The sequence below is a fragment of the Mercenaria mercenaria genome, chromosome 10 (assembly GCF_021730395.1).
Source record: "Mercenaria mercenaria strain notata chromosome 10, MADL_Memer_1, whole genome shotgun sequence".
In the NCBI taxonomy this organism is placed as follows: Eukaryota; Metazoa; Mollusca; class Bivalvia; order Venerida; family Veneridae; genus Mercenaria; species Mercenaria mercenaria.
Window position 1 is genome coordinate 23,501,373 of NC_069370.1, and position 16,390 is coordinate 23,517,762.

Below are 16,390 nucleotides of genomic sequence, written 5' to 3' on the forward strand. Positions count from 1 at the left end.
TGTCTTTTCATACTGAATTTATTAAACGAGTTGAATAAAATAATAAAATGCGAGGCTCTGCCGAGCATTTTATCAATTTTATTCAACGAGTTTAATAATTCAATGTGGAAAGTCACAAATGTAATTATCAAACAATGTATTTGGCTTTAATAGTTAGTAAAGAAATGTTGTTTTCTCTGATTTAAAGGGGTGCTTATAAGGCATTTTATAGAGAAAGGGCTGTTTCAAGTTTAAGTTTTTCATAATTTGATAGTTTATTTAAATGTTAATACATGGTAGTACACTTCCTGAACGTTTGAAAGAAGGTCAGTTTGACAAATCAGGAGACTATTTTACCCGCTATCCGCTTCCCACGCGTTACGCTGTTAAGTGTTTAACGCCGTTACAAAGCTATGATTCTACACAGTGCGCAAGTGTTTTTACCTGTTATCGCCCATTTTCCAATACACGCCTGTTAGGTAGCAGTTGGTAGTTTCCAGCCTTAGATGCGAACTGGCCAGGGTCAAAATCCTAAAATAAAGGTATGTGTCAAGACTGAAGGCCCCGTTTTCATTTAGAATAATATTCATTGCAGATTTTGTGCTTAGGTGCTGTGTATTGACATTTAAAAAACTTCTGACAAGTGTTCTGCCGACCTGAACGGAATTAATGTCCTAAAGTTGGTCAAATGCGAAACTGCGAATGTTGATTGCTGGCTCTATTTTGCAAAGGGTCAAAACAACAGAGGCCTAATTAAAGAAGGAGAACTGAAAAAAGTAATCGGTTGACAGATATTTTTGTTATGCAGAATAGGTACAGGAGAGGTTTGTGTTCAAAGCACTGTGCAGTGTTGGACTCCTGCTTTTCCACTAACCTTTTTGCCACAAGGCCAAAAATGGTAACATTTTGGAAAATTTGTCCATATTTTCGCGTTTCACTATTAGCTACCGAAGGACTACAGAGTCTTATAAATGGCAAATATTTACATTGGATTTTAAGAAAGCATACAAATATATGATAGCTATATGCTTTATTTCTTTCAAATCACATTGTTAAATTGATTTCTGCTTAATCGAAGAAGACGGGCTCTAAAAATTCAAAACACTGGCATCCACTACCTAAACCTCTGAATTCTTTAACTGCCATAGTTTGAAAGTTTTTTAAGGAATCTAGATAATATATACATCATTGGAAAGGAAAAATTAAACGCTTTCTATGTATGTATTTCTTTATTTCACCCATCGCTGTATTTAAACGTTATTCCCGCCCAACGGATTCCGTTGGGCATTACGTACGCAAAGAAGAAAACTTTGCCAACACATTCTTGACCTTTTCTGGTTTGTACTTGGAGGAGGATAAAATATAACGATAGTCAACTCTTGAGTATAATTTTTTGAAATATCTAAGATGCCTTAAAAGAAACTTACTATTAAATGCATGTTATTTTGACATTATTTTCTATTTCTAAAAAGTAGTTACGTTACTGGCATCGGTTGATCGTTACTTGCATCAGTTAATTAAGCTTTTGTCAAAAGGTCTCTGGTAACCTACTTGCTTACGGGGTTGTTCAAGTATACAAAACATCTTAGCAGTCACAATACATAGACACAGAGATTAAAATTTCTGTTTTATGTACTTGTTTAAGCACACATCAAATGTTCGACCTCATTGGTGTGAATTCGGGCCTCACTCGGGGCGTTGAATTCTTCATGTGAGAAAGCCATGCAACTGGCTTACGGAAGGTCGGTTGATTTACACAGGTGCCCGCTCGTGATGAAATAATGCACGGATGAACACCTTGGGTCTTCCTTCACCATCAAAGCTGGAAAGTCACCATATGACGTATACTGTCTGGTATTGTGTGTTGCGTATGTTTTCTTGTTTGCTGTAAGCGTTTTTCCTCCGCCCTAATTCCCCTTTTGCCCTCTCCTTTCCCTTGCATTTACGCTATTTTTTGCATCCCATCCCCTTTACTTTTAGTAAGTTTTCGTGGCTCCTCTTTATTTTGGCAGCCGAATCCCAAGACGGTACTTGATTGTTTTTTTCTACTTCTGTGGTTGCGTTTGTAAGCTTGTGAGTCTATACCGGTGCCCTACTGTTTTCTTATGTGTTGCTTGTTCGTTTTCCTATGTTATTCAGTTGATCGTCGTTGTGTGTTTGTCTTTGGTACATGAGTGTCTGCGCTATTGTGGATTACGTTTTAGTGCGACTGTTTTTAAAGAACATGGCATTCCTTTGTACATTTGTCCTTGTTCAACTTTCCCCTTCGGATTCCTCCTCCACGCCCGACCTAATTTCGCCCCTTACCATTTCCTTCCCCTTTTTCAATATTTAGCTTATATTAATATGTACTTGTTGGATGTTTGAAGCAACCCGTCTGAAATATTTTTCCATTCCAGCTTCTTTTTGTTGTTGGCCTACTATGTAAATGCGTGGCTCTTGGGCTTTGTTTTTGGTGTTCTGTGCTTCCGAGAAATCTACCCTTACTTATTATCTTTTGTGTCGGTGCGACGTTAAATCCAACAAAATTGATAAAAAAAATGTACAAGTAAATGTTGTGTTATATAACCTAGATGAGTTTTTATACAGGAACGCAGTTAAATAATTCCGAAAGTTAATATGAATTATTTGACAATAGTCACAATACTGAATATTGTTCTGTAATCATGATTTAATTAGTACATGTACATGGTTTTAGCGACTCCCACAAACAGCCAACAACTTTAATAAAAAAAATACATAATATATATATATTGGCTTGCAATTTTTGTTGGTATATTTCCCGACGCCACTTAAACATGTTAAAAACATACGTTACCAAACATATGTATCTTTATGGTTCAAGTTACCTGTACTGGTCGTTAGTGCGAAAACACACATTTCAAATACGGTTTTATTGTATAATAAACATTTGATAGCAGCAAAGAATTACTTGTTTCTCTGGATATATGTATTTGGACTTTCATGGTATAAAAGTCATAGACGAAAACCTATTTGTAGCAAAAAATCAATTTGATTTAGAAGAAATAGCATCGATTTAAATAATCAAACACTGTGCAAAAAATTCATTAATGAACATAAGAGACTATATTGTGTATTTGTGGACATGAAAAAATGCTTTGATACGATATACAGAAGTGAATTATGGTTGATATTATTTAAAAATGGGATGCAAGGTAAACTGTTAAGAATTGTCAAAGATTAGTATAAAAATGTTAAAGTTTGTGCAATGGGAGATAATGTCGCCTATTTTATTTTCTCTTTTCGTGGAAGATCTTGAGTTATTATTAGAAGATTATATAAATTCTGTTTTAGTTATCGATGATATAGTATTTATTGTTTTATTATTTGCAGATGATATGGTAATAATAGGCAAAACACCATAGGACTCAATGACAAGGTAAACGTATTGTTTGATTATTGCAATACGTGGGGTTTAGAAGTAAATACATTGAAAACAATGATTATTGTATTTAGAAAAAAGGGTGGGTTAAGAGATAATGAATGTTGGACATAAAATGGACAGAATATTGAAGCAGTGAATTATTTTAACTACATAGGTACTGTTTTTATTTGTACTTGAAATTTTACGAAGAATCAGGAATACTTTACGGGATAGGAACGAAAATGCCATTACATGTTCTGTTAATCAATTGTAAGAAAATTAGATTGAAACTTAAAGTCTTTACGGATTACTCTTAAAAAATGATTATAAGATAATATGCAAAAATAATATGTTTCCCCGTATGGTATTAACCTATTGCTTGTCTGTATAAAAATTTCATAGAATAACACAGTGTTTTATAAGACTAATACTAAATATATTCATATGTCAGTAACGTTTGAATGAAAAAACTAAACTTAATTTGCCCTACAATAGAAAAAAGTAAGAGTAGATTCCAAAGCACAAACATCCCAAACATAGCAATAAATCTAATTATAACTTTTTATACACGATAAACTTTTCCACCCTTTTCATCTGCCTAAAGTGTTCTTGTTTCATATTCATACTCTGCTAAATGTTACGTGTAAATTATTCATTATTTTAGTTGTCATAAAATTACCTTTATCTACAATCTTTTATTAGCTCGAGTGAACTTTGCTTGACCTAGGTCCTATGTGGCGCTTGCGCCGAGTGTGATTTAGCCTGGCAAAATGTAGAACAGCTAAATGCATCCTTGTAGATCAAGGTACTATTCCAATGACCCTTCTGTCATAAGCATTTGCTTAATTCTAGCGCTTTAATTTATGCTAATTAATAAAATACTGAATTCTTTCAGTATAAATATATATCGTTCACTGTTAGCACCCACAGTAGTTCTGCCGTAACTACATTTTTATTGCCAGTACTAGCTATCCCCCATGGTAAAGATAAAAGCAACAACACATTTCTTAAACGTCTGCTGTTTAATTAAGAAAATAGGAATACAAATACATAACCCTTTAAAATCAAGATGAATCAAAACAAATGAAGATTTGGTTGATGACACTTTAAGTTATATTTTCTCATTAGATTTTGATGAAGTTGACAAAAATGATTACAAAATGGTAAAATTTGAATTAAGAACAACGTGAACAAGAATCAAACAGGAACAGTTTCACAGAGATTTCATCTGAACAAGTTATGGAAATTCTTAGAAAATCAAGAAAGTAAAAGCACTAAAAGAAAAACAAAACGTGATATTGAATTTATCATGTCCTTTCTAGCTACTAGAAATGAAAGCAGGAATCTCGAGTAAATTTTTCCTGAGACACTAAATGAGTATCAGGTAACTTTCCTTCTGTCTGTCATAAAGAGAGAGGGTGGTGAATATGAACATTCACCTTGCTGAGTTTTGTCTCTTTCGGTGAAAGGTTATTAAAATCAAAAAGCTATTCCTTATCCATGCGGGAAAGTACTGAATTCATTAAAACAGGAGCAGGGTACCCACGATAAAATAGAAGCAGTTAAAAAGTTTTGGAAAAGGCAATAGATCCATTGGAAGAGTCCCATTTGAGTAATATATACGAATGCAGGAACCTTGGTGATAGCACGCTGATCCACTCCCTCTGTCTACTGTGCACGAATTGCTTCGGCATTAGAACTGGCCAAGAATTGCTCAACCTGAAATGGAGAGATATACATATGACTTTGGGGAGTATTTAGTATATGACACGCGAAGACAAACTAAAGCCAAAACTAGCGCAAATGTGAGAGATGTAATGAGACAAAAAAAGAGATGAAAAAAAAAACGAAAAAAGAACGTAATTTTATAAATTTCTGAAATTAAAATGGATGTCAAATTCACAGTTATTTGTACAGTTGTACCATCATATTATATTTGTTATAATTTGTTATGATTAAATGTACAGTTATGATGCTGTACCTCAGATTTAAACTAGTCTTTTTTTCAAATACTGATAAGTAACATTAGTACATTCCAATGATTCTTTCAGATCATTATTCGTGATATTATAAACAAAATCATGCTATTAAAAGATCTACAAACACAACAATAAAAAAGCAAAATAAAGATATATAAAATCATTACTGTAAAATATCTGCTTCAGATCAGCAAAACCAAGGGAATATGCTGCCCCGGAACCTAAGAAGAAAAGCCAAGTACATCTGCACAGGCTTTATGCCGAAAAGCGTCCTGCCCAGCTGATGGAACCAGACTGTCACACAAATCAACAAACTTTAAACAATCAAACCAACGGGCATCAATAAACTATATAGCATAATGATGGACATGAAATCTGAAGCTGGCAATGTATCTTACAAAAGAATAACACCCTACAGGTATTATCATACTATCAAGACTGATGAATATTGATATTTACTCACCAATAAAGTGTTGAAGCTGTTTTACAACAACAGCTATATACTCATTCCACCTTGAAAACTTGTATACAAAGCACTGTCCTTTTCCTTTCCTTCTCATTGCTTGGAAAAAAAGGTTATAACATTTTCGTTTTTGTCGTGTTGAACGTTCTGTGGAGTTTCCACTTTCTCTATTTTATAAAATGTAAATGACAAAATAGTCCAACTTACTTCTTTAGTGACGGACAATTAAGGCAAGATAAACTAAACAAGATGGCCAAGATGGCCCTAGGTCGCTCACCTGAGAAACACGCCATAACAGTGTAAACATGTTTAACTTGGTGATTTCATGGAAACAAATATTCTGGTCAATTTTCATTTAAATTGGACCAAAAATGTAATCTCTTGAGTTTGAACAAGTATTTTTTTGGGTATGACATAGTGACCTAGTTTTTTACCCAAGATGACCCATATTCAAACTTTACCTAGATTTTATCAAGGCAATCATTCTGACCAATTTCCATGAAAATCAATTGAATAGAGTCTCTATCGCAGGTTTTTATTTGATTTGACCTAGTGACCTACGTTTTGATTCCAAATAACCCATATTCAAGCTCGACCTAGATTTTATCAGGGCAATCATTCTGACATAATTTATGAAGATCAATTGAAAAATACAGCCTCTGTCGCATACACAAGGTTTTTCTTTGATTTGACCTAGTGACCTAAATTTTGACTCCACATGACCCATTTTTGAACTTGGCCTAGATTTTATCAAGGTGATCATTCTGACCAAAATTCATTAAAATAAATTGAAAAATACAGCTTCTATCGCATACACTATGTTTTTCTTTGATTTGACCAAGTGGCCTAGTTTTTTGAGCCCAGATGACCCATATTCAAACTTGACCTAGATTCAATCAAGGCAATCATTCTGACCAAATTTCATGAAGGTCACTTGAAAAATAAGTAAAAATAAATATCTCTATCGCATACACAAGTTTTTTTCTTTCACTTTAACAAGTGACCTATTTTTTGACCCCATATGACCCATATTCAAACACAAACACAATCTAGATTTCATCAAGACAATCATCCTGACCAAATTTCATGAAACTCTATTGAAAATAAAGCCTCTATCGCATACACAACTATTTTTTTTATAATTTGACCTAGTGACCTGGCTTTTAACCCCAGATAACCCATATTCAAACTCAACCTACATTTCAAAAGACGTTAAACCCGAACACACACACACACACACAACCTACATTTCATCAAGGCAATCATTCCGACCAAATTTCATGAAGATAAATTAAAAAAATACATCCTCTATCACATACACAATGTTTTTCTTTGATTTGACCTAGTGACCTAAATTTTATCAAGGTTATCATTCTGACAAAGTTTCATGAAGATCAATTGAAAAATACAGCCTCCATCGCATTGCTCATGTGAGCTAAAAATACAAAAATATGATGGTTGTTGATAAAACCCGACCCGGCCTGGCCCGTCCCAACTAACGTAAAAAACCGATCGTGATGATACGGAAATAATCGGAATAACTCGATTGTACGAAAGATAGCATATAGGACCTTACATTAAAAAAAGTAAGAATTTTTAAATACGATCAATAAATCAATTAGGCCTAGGGCTGGAAGGTGAAACCTTCTCCACCTCTAGGGATATCTGTAGAACCCATTATTTTTGAAGCCCCTTGTATGTAGATTATATTTCTGAATTCTGCCATCAGGCAAGCGGGTTCTCTATGAGTAACAGTCTGTTATTTACGTTATCTTAACAATTATTATATAAATGATAAAACTGGAATGTGGCGATTTGTATGGTAGATACAACCAAAATCATCAGCAAGTGAGTTTAGTAATATGTAGAATATACTGTTGTCAATGTTCCGGCTTAGTTTTGTTCTCTAAATCAATCAATTCATTTTGCAATTTACGTTACCATTCTGTTTTACAAAAACATACTCATATCAATTAGTTCAATAGGTTTAATTGTTAGAAAATATCAGATATGTCTAAAGCATTTTCAGATACACATTACATTAGTATTTAATAATTTATCGTTCAACAGTTTTAAGAACAAGTACTTTACCATTATTATATACGTTACTAAATTTCACGATATATTATTTTCATTTCTAGTCAATATATTGTTCATGTAGTCCTTATAATGCTGTTCAAAATTAGATAATGCGAGTATCTTATCAAGTTAAAACTAGTTTGATATAAAAATGCATATAGCCCTGCACTGACATTGTAACCTACGTTACAATACGTTACTGAATGTGTATTTTAATAAGTGAAAAATACACACCTACAACCGCTTATCTGTTTAACCAAATAAATTCACATAAATAAAATTTTAGAAACAATTAAGTTGCGGGGTTCACTCACCTAAATCATAATCACTGTCTCTTTCGTACATGGTGTAATTATATTGGTCATCTCAACTTCTTCATAGTCATCATCAGAGTTATGAGAGTCACATGATGTTGATGTGTCACAAATAATTTCAGCTAGTTCTTCAAGTAGTCATATTCAAACAAATTTTTGAGCCAGATTTATATCCACTTTCATCTACTTTTGGTTGAAGTTGGTTAAATTGATAGTTCACGCGTGTTATGTGCCTTCAAGTGACAATTGACACAGTGGAAATGGACTCATGTCCATACATTAATGTACTCGGGGCATTGCCAGCACGTACGTGATACTTTGCGAGAAACATGACATATATAAGTTTGTTTTATATTATTGTATTCTTCAATCCATAGATTGCACAGACAATATTTTCGATGCTGTTAAAAAGGTCATCAGATCAGTGATGTGTATGAACTACTTCTGCTAATGTTACAACATAAACCTGGCTTTTCTCTACTAATTTGATCGGTGTTACTTTCACTGTGCGAACAAAAGCACCGGTTATGTCAACCAGTCAGATAGTGTATTGCAGGCAAAATTGAGCAGATTCTTTCTCCTTTGCTAATAAAGACGCTGTGAGCGTTTAAATGGCGGCTCTTATTGCCTGTTCCTGTGTACAATTTACAGTAATTTTAGTTTTTGAGGATATCCCCCAATAACACAAACGTCTGTATTTAGGGATCTAACTTTGATTGAGCTTGAACTTTGTTCCCACGTTTATTTGTAGTAAATAGGTACAGAAGACATAAATTAAAATAAAATCATTTCTTCGGAGTAGCTCTTCTGCACCTGGATCAATATTCAGTGTCAACAGGTAACCGAGGAGGTAGCGAGCAAAATTTTTGTGGTCAAATGCGATGGACAAAAAGCACAGTTTGTACTGAGATGCTTATGTTAACCAAGAGCATTAATCTGTGTTTCTTTGATAAGCAAAAATATCATGTGAATAAGGTCTACATGCATTGACCGAAATTGAGCAGTTTTGGCCACTTTCACCCTTTCTGATTTCTGATTTGAACTGCTCATGTCTGCTGAAATACCTTCAAAGTCAGGAGAGTTATTATTTCATACACCTTTTCTTTGCTTGGACTTTCAGTCCGTTTCTGTAATATTAGTGTCTTCTGAAATACTTTCCTTGCGGGGTTCTGTCTCTTTAAACTTGCACAGAAGCAAACACTCAAGAGCTTCCATTACAGTCCTGTGTTCATTTAGGGTATGGTTATAGTGTTTACCTGGTAATACTTTATCAAGTAAACCACTTGAACAAATTCCTGATTTTGTTACAAGTTCTGCAAGATCATTGCCCTTCATTTATTTTCCTACAGGCCCAAATATAGAGCCGATTGTGTGAAACACACCCATTCTAACAATTATGTTACCAAATCCATCTCTGGACAGCAGAACCAAAGAATATGTTGTCTTAGCAACAGCCGAGTCATATGTCACTATAGTATATTTCTGACCAACTTCATTACTTGCATCTACTGACGTTTTTAACATATGCTGCACTGTAGCGTTATCATTGATTGAATAATTCGAAGGTGCCATACATACAAGCAAGTTTGAGCAATGTCTCTCTGCAAATCAGTTCACACATTTGTAATTTATTTATTTGTTTATTTATTTTTTTATTTATTTATTTATTTATTTATTTATTTATTTTAAATTTTTTTTTATTTTATTTATTTCATTTCATTTTTAAACTCAAAAAAATCCCCTGAAAAAATGATTTTTGTTAATCTTGATGGTAAATTCCGTTGAAGAAAATTATATATAATTTATCTAATTAGTAAATTTTCGTTATCTAGATTTATAATTTGAGATAATTTTTTTTTAAAATATAAACACATATTTATGAAATTTGTGCATGTAGGCTGTAACGTAAAAAGAACCCGATTGCCAGGTGGCAGAATTTCTGGAATGATAGCTCATATTATATGCTTTAAGACAATTATAACGTAGAAATTTCCCTAGAGTAGGGGATAGGGCGGTTATTGTCAGTTCAAGGTATAAATCTTATGCAAAACTTAAAACAGTATTTTTTTCCTAAAAAAAATAGAACAAAAGAAATAATGGCTTGATTTTTTATATAACCGTTTTTTATTTCCTTCTTTTTTTTTTCTTTTGTGTTTTGTAAGTTCACCCCGAGCACAAAGTGCTCAATGTGGGCATTTTGACGGGCATTGGGTTTGGCGTCCGTCGACATGCATCGTCCGCCATGCGTCGTCCGTCGTGCGTCGTCCGTCAACATTTGCCTTGTGAACACTCTACAGACCACAGTTGTAAACAAATCTTTCAGAAACTTTGTCAGAATGTTAGTCTTGATGATTTCTTGGTCATGTTCGAAAACTGAGTTATGTGGGGTCCAAAACTAGGTCAGTAGGTCAGAACAGACGAAAAGCTTGTGAACACTCTAGAGGCCACGTTGTGTACCAATATTTATGCAACTTGATCGGAGTAATTGTCTTGTTGATGTCTAGGTCAAGTTTGAATCTGGGTCATGTATGTCGGGTCAAAAACTAGGTCACCCGGTCAAAACAAAGGAAACTTGTGAACACTTAAGAGGCCACAATATTGACTAAATCTTTATGAAACATGGTCAAATGTTTGATTGATGATTTCTAATTATGTTTGAAACTGGGTCATGTGGGGACGAAAACTAGGGCAAACAGGGCCCAAAAAAAATGAAAAGCTGTTTAAATTCCAAAAACCGACATATTAAGTTAAATTACACATTTTGCTACAAATCTTAATGTAAGCGCAAGAAATAGAAACATCCGGTGATGTTGAAAAGAAGCACACCACATAAAGTTCTATTTTCATTTTATTTAATGCAACATAACATTCAGAATGTATTTTGTAATGTAACGTCATTTAAATGGAGAAATGTGCTATGAACAACAAATCATGACTAAATTTTCATCCTGTTTTACACCAAAAAATTATAATTTAAAACACACTGTACAAGTAGATAGGCAAAGCTGTTATGCAGTAAGTGAGATGAAAATAACATCTCACTGATAAAAAGCAGTATTTCACCAGTTAGCATAAACTAAATACTTCATTTGATTGTCTAGGTTTTTTCTGTTAATTGCATTCTGGTACTCACACATCCCTCTAATGATTGTTAGAATTATAATATTAAACTAACAGTTGAAATCAGGCTTAAAATATAATGCAAAAATGTTTTGCGAGAGCTTTTTAGTTGAAGTAAAAGATTGGTTATTAGATTTATTAAGTGTGAACAAAGATTAATAACTTTATAGGTCTTCTAAAGTGGTATGTTTTAATATGCATGCATTTTCTGTTATCTTTGACAGTGATGGAGCAAGGCTTTCAGGAGTGGTTCATGAATTGTACGAACAACAATGGAATGAGTCCAACAGATTATGCACAGGAACAGTTAGTCTTCAGTATGTTAAAAACTCCATAATGACTTCTTTCGCCAGTAGGGGTAAGTACATTTTTATGAATAAGTATAAATCATGTTAAAAAAGGGTAAACTTTTTGGCTATTTTCTAGCATGCTAGCATATACTTGGCACTTAGGCTGTCTGTCCATATGTCATTAATTGACAGGTATACAAACCAAAAAAATGTATGTACACTTTCTCCTGCCACGAGCAATGTTGTGTCATTAAAAAAAAGAATGTGCAAGGATATCTGCAAATAAAATTATTAAAGCATATTTTATGAACGGTCCATTATGTATTTGTAGTGAACTAACGTGTTGATTGATTAACACTGGTGAATGAAAAAACTTTTAATGAAAACTTTAAATTTGTTACAAGAAGGAATAGTTATGACTTCTTTTGCAAAAGCATACTTATAAATTACACACTTTTAAACATTAAAAGGAAAAATACTTTAAAATTTTCTGATTATATTTCCTAGTACCTGCTGACTTCAATTAATAAGGGGTCACTTGACTTTGACCTCGACCTACACACTTACTTCTTTTTTTAAGATGGAGCCTTGAGATTTGGATGACAAATACAGTTTTGCCAACTGATATTAAACTGACTTCATTGACCATGAATTTGACCCACTGACTTTCTTTCTTAATATTTCAGCATCAGTTTGACATTTTAAACATGTAACTCGTATTACTCATGTGAGTGATCCAGGATTATTATGACACTCTTGTGTTTCATATTCATTTGTCATTGTATATACATCCTTTGTAAATATTGTAACATATCAAGTATCTGGAGGCCCACATGGAAGATTGGGTAATCCAAATGTGTTAGCCTCATAAAATAAAGTCGTCATTATTATTATCATTATTCAAAGCACTGAAAGTCTGATAAGGCAGATGAGGTCTTTGTGCATGATCCACTCATATAGTATTATTAAGATGATTAGGCAGTTGTTAGAGACATACTCGTTTCTTTAAAGCAGCTCTTCTTTTCTATTTAATACAGATATGTGGACTTGAATTTATTTTCATCTGGAAAATTTCGTAAGTTTTCATCTGATGTCCCAGAACAGCTCCATAAACGGCCAAAGAAGTTTGTAAAACATTGTATGGAAAGGCTGGAGGCTGCAAAAGATATTGAGAGGTAAATTTGATCAATGCCCATTTTTAACTTGACTAGAATAGTCTTAGCTATTCTACTCACCCTGGCGTCGGCGTACAGCTATCATTTAAAAGCATATAGCTTTGAAACTTGTTTATTCTTTTTCTAGATCAATTACCTACCTCACTGGGTCAAGTCCCATCACTCTGACATGTATATTGGCCAAATTATGCCCCCTTTTGGACTTAGAAAATCCTGGTTAAAGTTTTGCGTGCAAGTACATACAGCTATTACTAAAAGGCATATAGATTTGAAACTTATTTTTTCTTTTTCTAGATCAATTGCCTACCTCACTGGGTCAAATCCCATAAATGCTGACATGTATTTTGGGCCAAATTTATGCCCTTCCTTTTGGACTTAGAAAATCCTGGTTAATAGTTTTACATACAAGTTACTATCTCCAAAACTACTACAGATATTAAATTGAAACTTCACATGTGTCTTCGGGGTTATAAAACTAGTTGATAGAATCAAGTCCCATAACTCTGACATGTATTTTGGGAAAATTATGCCCCCTTTTGGACTTAGAAAACCCTGCTTAAAGTTTTGTGTGCAAGTACACACAGCTATTACCAAAAGGCATATAGCTTTGAAACTTTATTCTTTTTCTAGGTCAATTATCAACCTCACTGGGTCAAGTTCCATAACTCTTAACATCTATTTTCAGCAAATTATGCCCCCTTTTAGACTTAGAAAATTCTGGTTAAAGTTTTACATGCAAGTTACTAAACCCAAAACTAATGCAGATATTGAATTGAAACTCAACATGTTTCTTCGGGGTTATAAAACTAGTTGATAGCATCAAGTCCCATAAGTCTGATATGCATTTTGGTCAAATTATGTCCCCTTTCGAACTTAAAACTCTTATGATATGTAACATTTCGGGTAATAATTTACTGCTTCTGTGACAATATTTCGAATAGTCGAGCTTGGCTGTCTTATGGACAGCTCTTGTTAGACTGACTTTTCAAAGAAACAGAAGAGCTATAGCACTCGCCAAAAGTCAACACCAGGAGAAACAAACCCCATTACTCTGTTCTGAATTCTGACGAGTTTTGTCCCTTTTTAACTTGGATTTTTTTTATAGTAAAGCTCTAATTCAAAGTCAAGCACTGAGAAAAGTCAAGGGCACTGTCTTACGGACAGCTGTTGTTAAGAATATCTATGATCCTTGTTGGCTTGTGCTATCCCTAGTGTGTACATTGTGCAGTCAAAAGTCATGTGATTTAATTAATTTCAACATATGTTGCAATTTTAAAATAGAATGACAGTTGCAGTTTTTCTTCTTTCGAGACTGTATATTAAGAATTATAAATCATTTCATGGCAAGCTTGAAGTGTAACAAAATTTTGAGTGAATGTAATGTAAAAATTGCAAAATAATCATTATAAACTTATAAAATGTGTGAAATGTGAAATGACACTGTGAGATACTTAACACATTGGGTTTCCATGTTACAGGAAGTTTAAATAGGCTCCTTTTAAATTGATGTGTTGATTTATTTTGTCTCTTTGTACAGGTCTAATGTGAAGTCCGTTGAAAACGATTCTTTCAACATCATCAGTGGCAAACGGACATATAATGTAACCTTAGGCAGTGAAGACAGATTTCCTTGTTGCGAATGTAGTGATTGGGATGAACACCACATGCCATGTAAACACATGTTTGCTGCTATGAAATGCAATGGAGAAATTGATTGGGAGCAAATATCACCTCTGTATATGAACTCAGCATACTGTACTATCGATGGTAATATCATTTTATCATATTGCTATTGGTTTGTCACCTGAAGCAATAGGATATGGAGTCATTAGTACTTTTTGGCCTCCGTAGCTGAGTGGTTAAGTTGGCTGACTTCAAAATACTTGCCCTTCATCGAAGTGGGCGTAACACCTTTTCATATACATGTATTGCTGATTTCTTTGATGGCCATCTGATACCTGTTTGACACAGTAAATCTTCTTAACACTAATATTCAATAGCTTTTAACCAACTCGCCATATCAATTTAAAACTTGACTTTAGCACATGCATGTGTATTAGTAATCTACTATGAATAAAACATGCATATAGATTTATATTTAGTAACAGCAGGTAATACATATGCCTTTTGTTTTGAAGAAAACAGTATGTTTTACAGTAGCTTCAGTAGTAACAAGCATGGTTATAACTTTTTTTCTGGTTACGAAGAACAGCTTGGAATGTCATATTCTTTTCTGCATTATTCTGTGTAAATTTTTATCAGTAACGGACAGAATATATATAAATTAAATGATATTTGTAGCTAAATCAAGTAAGCTATATTCTATAAGTACTCTTTTAGCCAAATATGAATTTCAAACCTTGATCTTTCAGTTCATCATACATATCCTGTTGATAAGTAATCTGTTTCCTGCACTTCTGTAAGAAGCTTGGCATATAACATACATATTTTGCTGTCCTGAGGAGATTGCTATTACCAGAATTTACTGCGTAAAATGAAAACATTTAATACTAGAAATTAGAATAGTGAAATTATTAGTATGAATAAAGATTGAAAATATTTACAGAAAGAACGTTGAATGCTTATGGAATTATTGAGGTGGGCAAAAGCTTAAAAAGCTTAACCATTTCATATTACATACCATTGAAACTCAATTTAAGAATGTTTCCTTTTTTAAGGCACATGTTTATGTAAACAAAATTATGTGTGTAAGATTTTTTTATCTTTAATGAATATTCTGCTTCTGCCTAATCAATTACATTGATACAAACATACTTTCATTATAATTTATGTTGATTCTGTGTTACTTCAGGTTTGGCTTGTGCTACTAATAAAATCCCAACAGATGATCATACAGGCCCAACAGACGTGCATGATGAATATGAAAATGTCAGTAATATCCCTGCAGATGATGGTACATACCCGACAGACGTGCATGATGAGACTGACTCTGTAAATGTCAATAAAGGTATGTGTTATAATTTTTTATAAAGCAGTTATTGTTTGTAAATCAAAGTCATGGAGTTGTTTAGGAACACCTCGGTCAAACTATCCAGATTAGAACTATACACTTGCATTGCACCAAAGTATAAACAAACGTAACTGTAAAATGCATGTGTAATATAAACAGATTTAAAAAATATTTACTCTAGACTTCTGTGTTTGTGTTCATTATCTTTATACTTATATTGGAAATAATAATATATATAATTTTTATTTCTGTTTGCAGTGGAGAACGAGCAAAGAATTGCATTGCTAGAGACATCATTAAAAAATTGACAAGTCTGACCTATGATATAACAGACACATTAACACTCAAAAAGATACAAAATTCAGTAAATATACTTATAAAAGAAGTTGATGTGAGGAGTACTATTAGTTCATCAAAATATGTACCTCTTCGGAAAAGAAGGTCATTGAGGAAGGATTCCAAGAGATGTGGCATAAAAGCTAGAAATTTAAAGAAACATTCAAAGCTGGAAATCCCAAAAGGTACAACAATTACACCACTAGACAACATTATTGTATTCTCTGAAACTGCATTGCATTAAACGTAAATTTGCTGTGATTGGCTGATAAATGCTTCATTAATGTGGTTTCATTCTG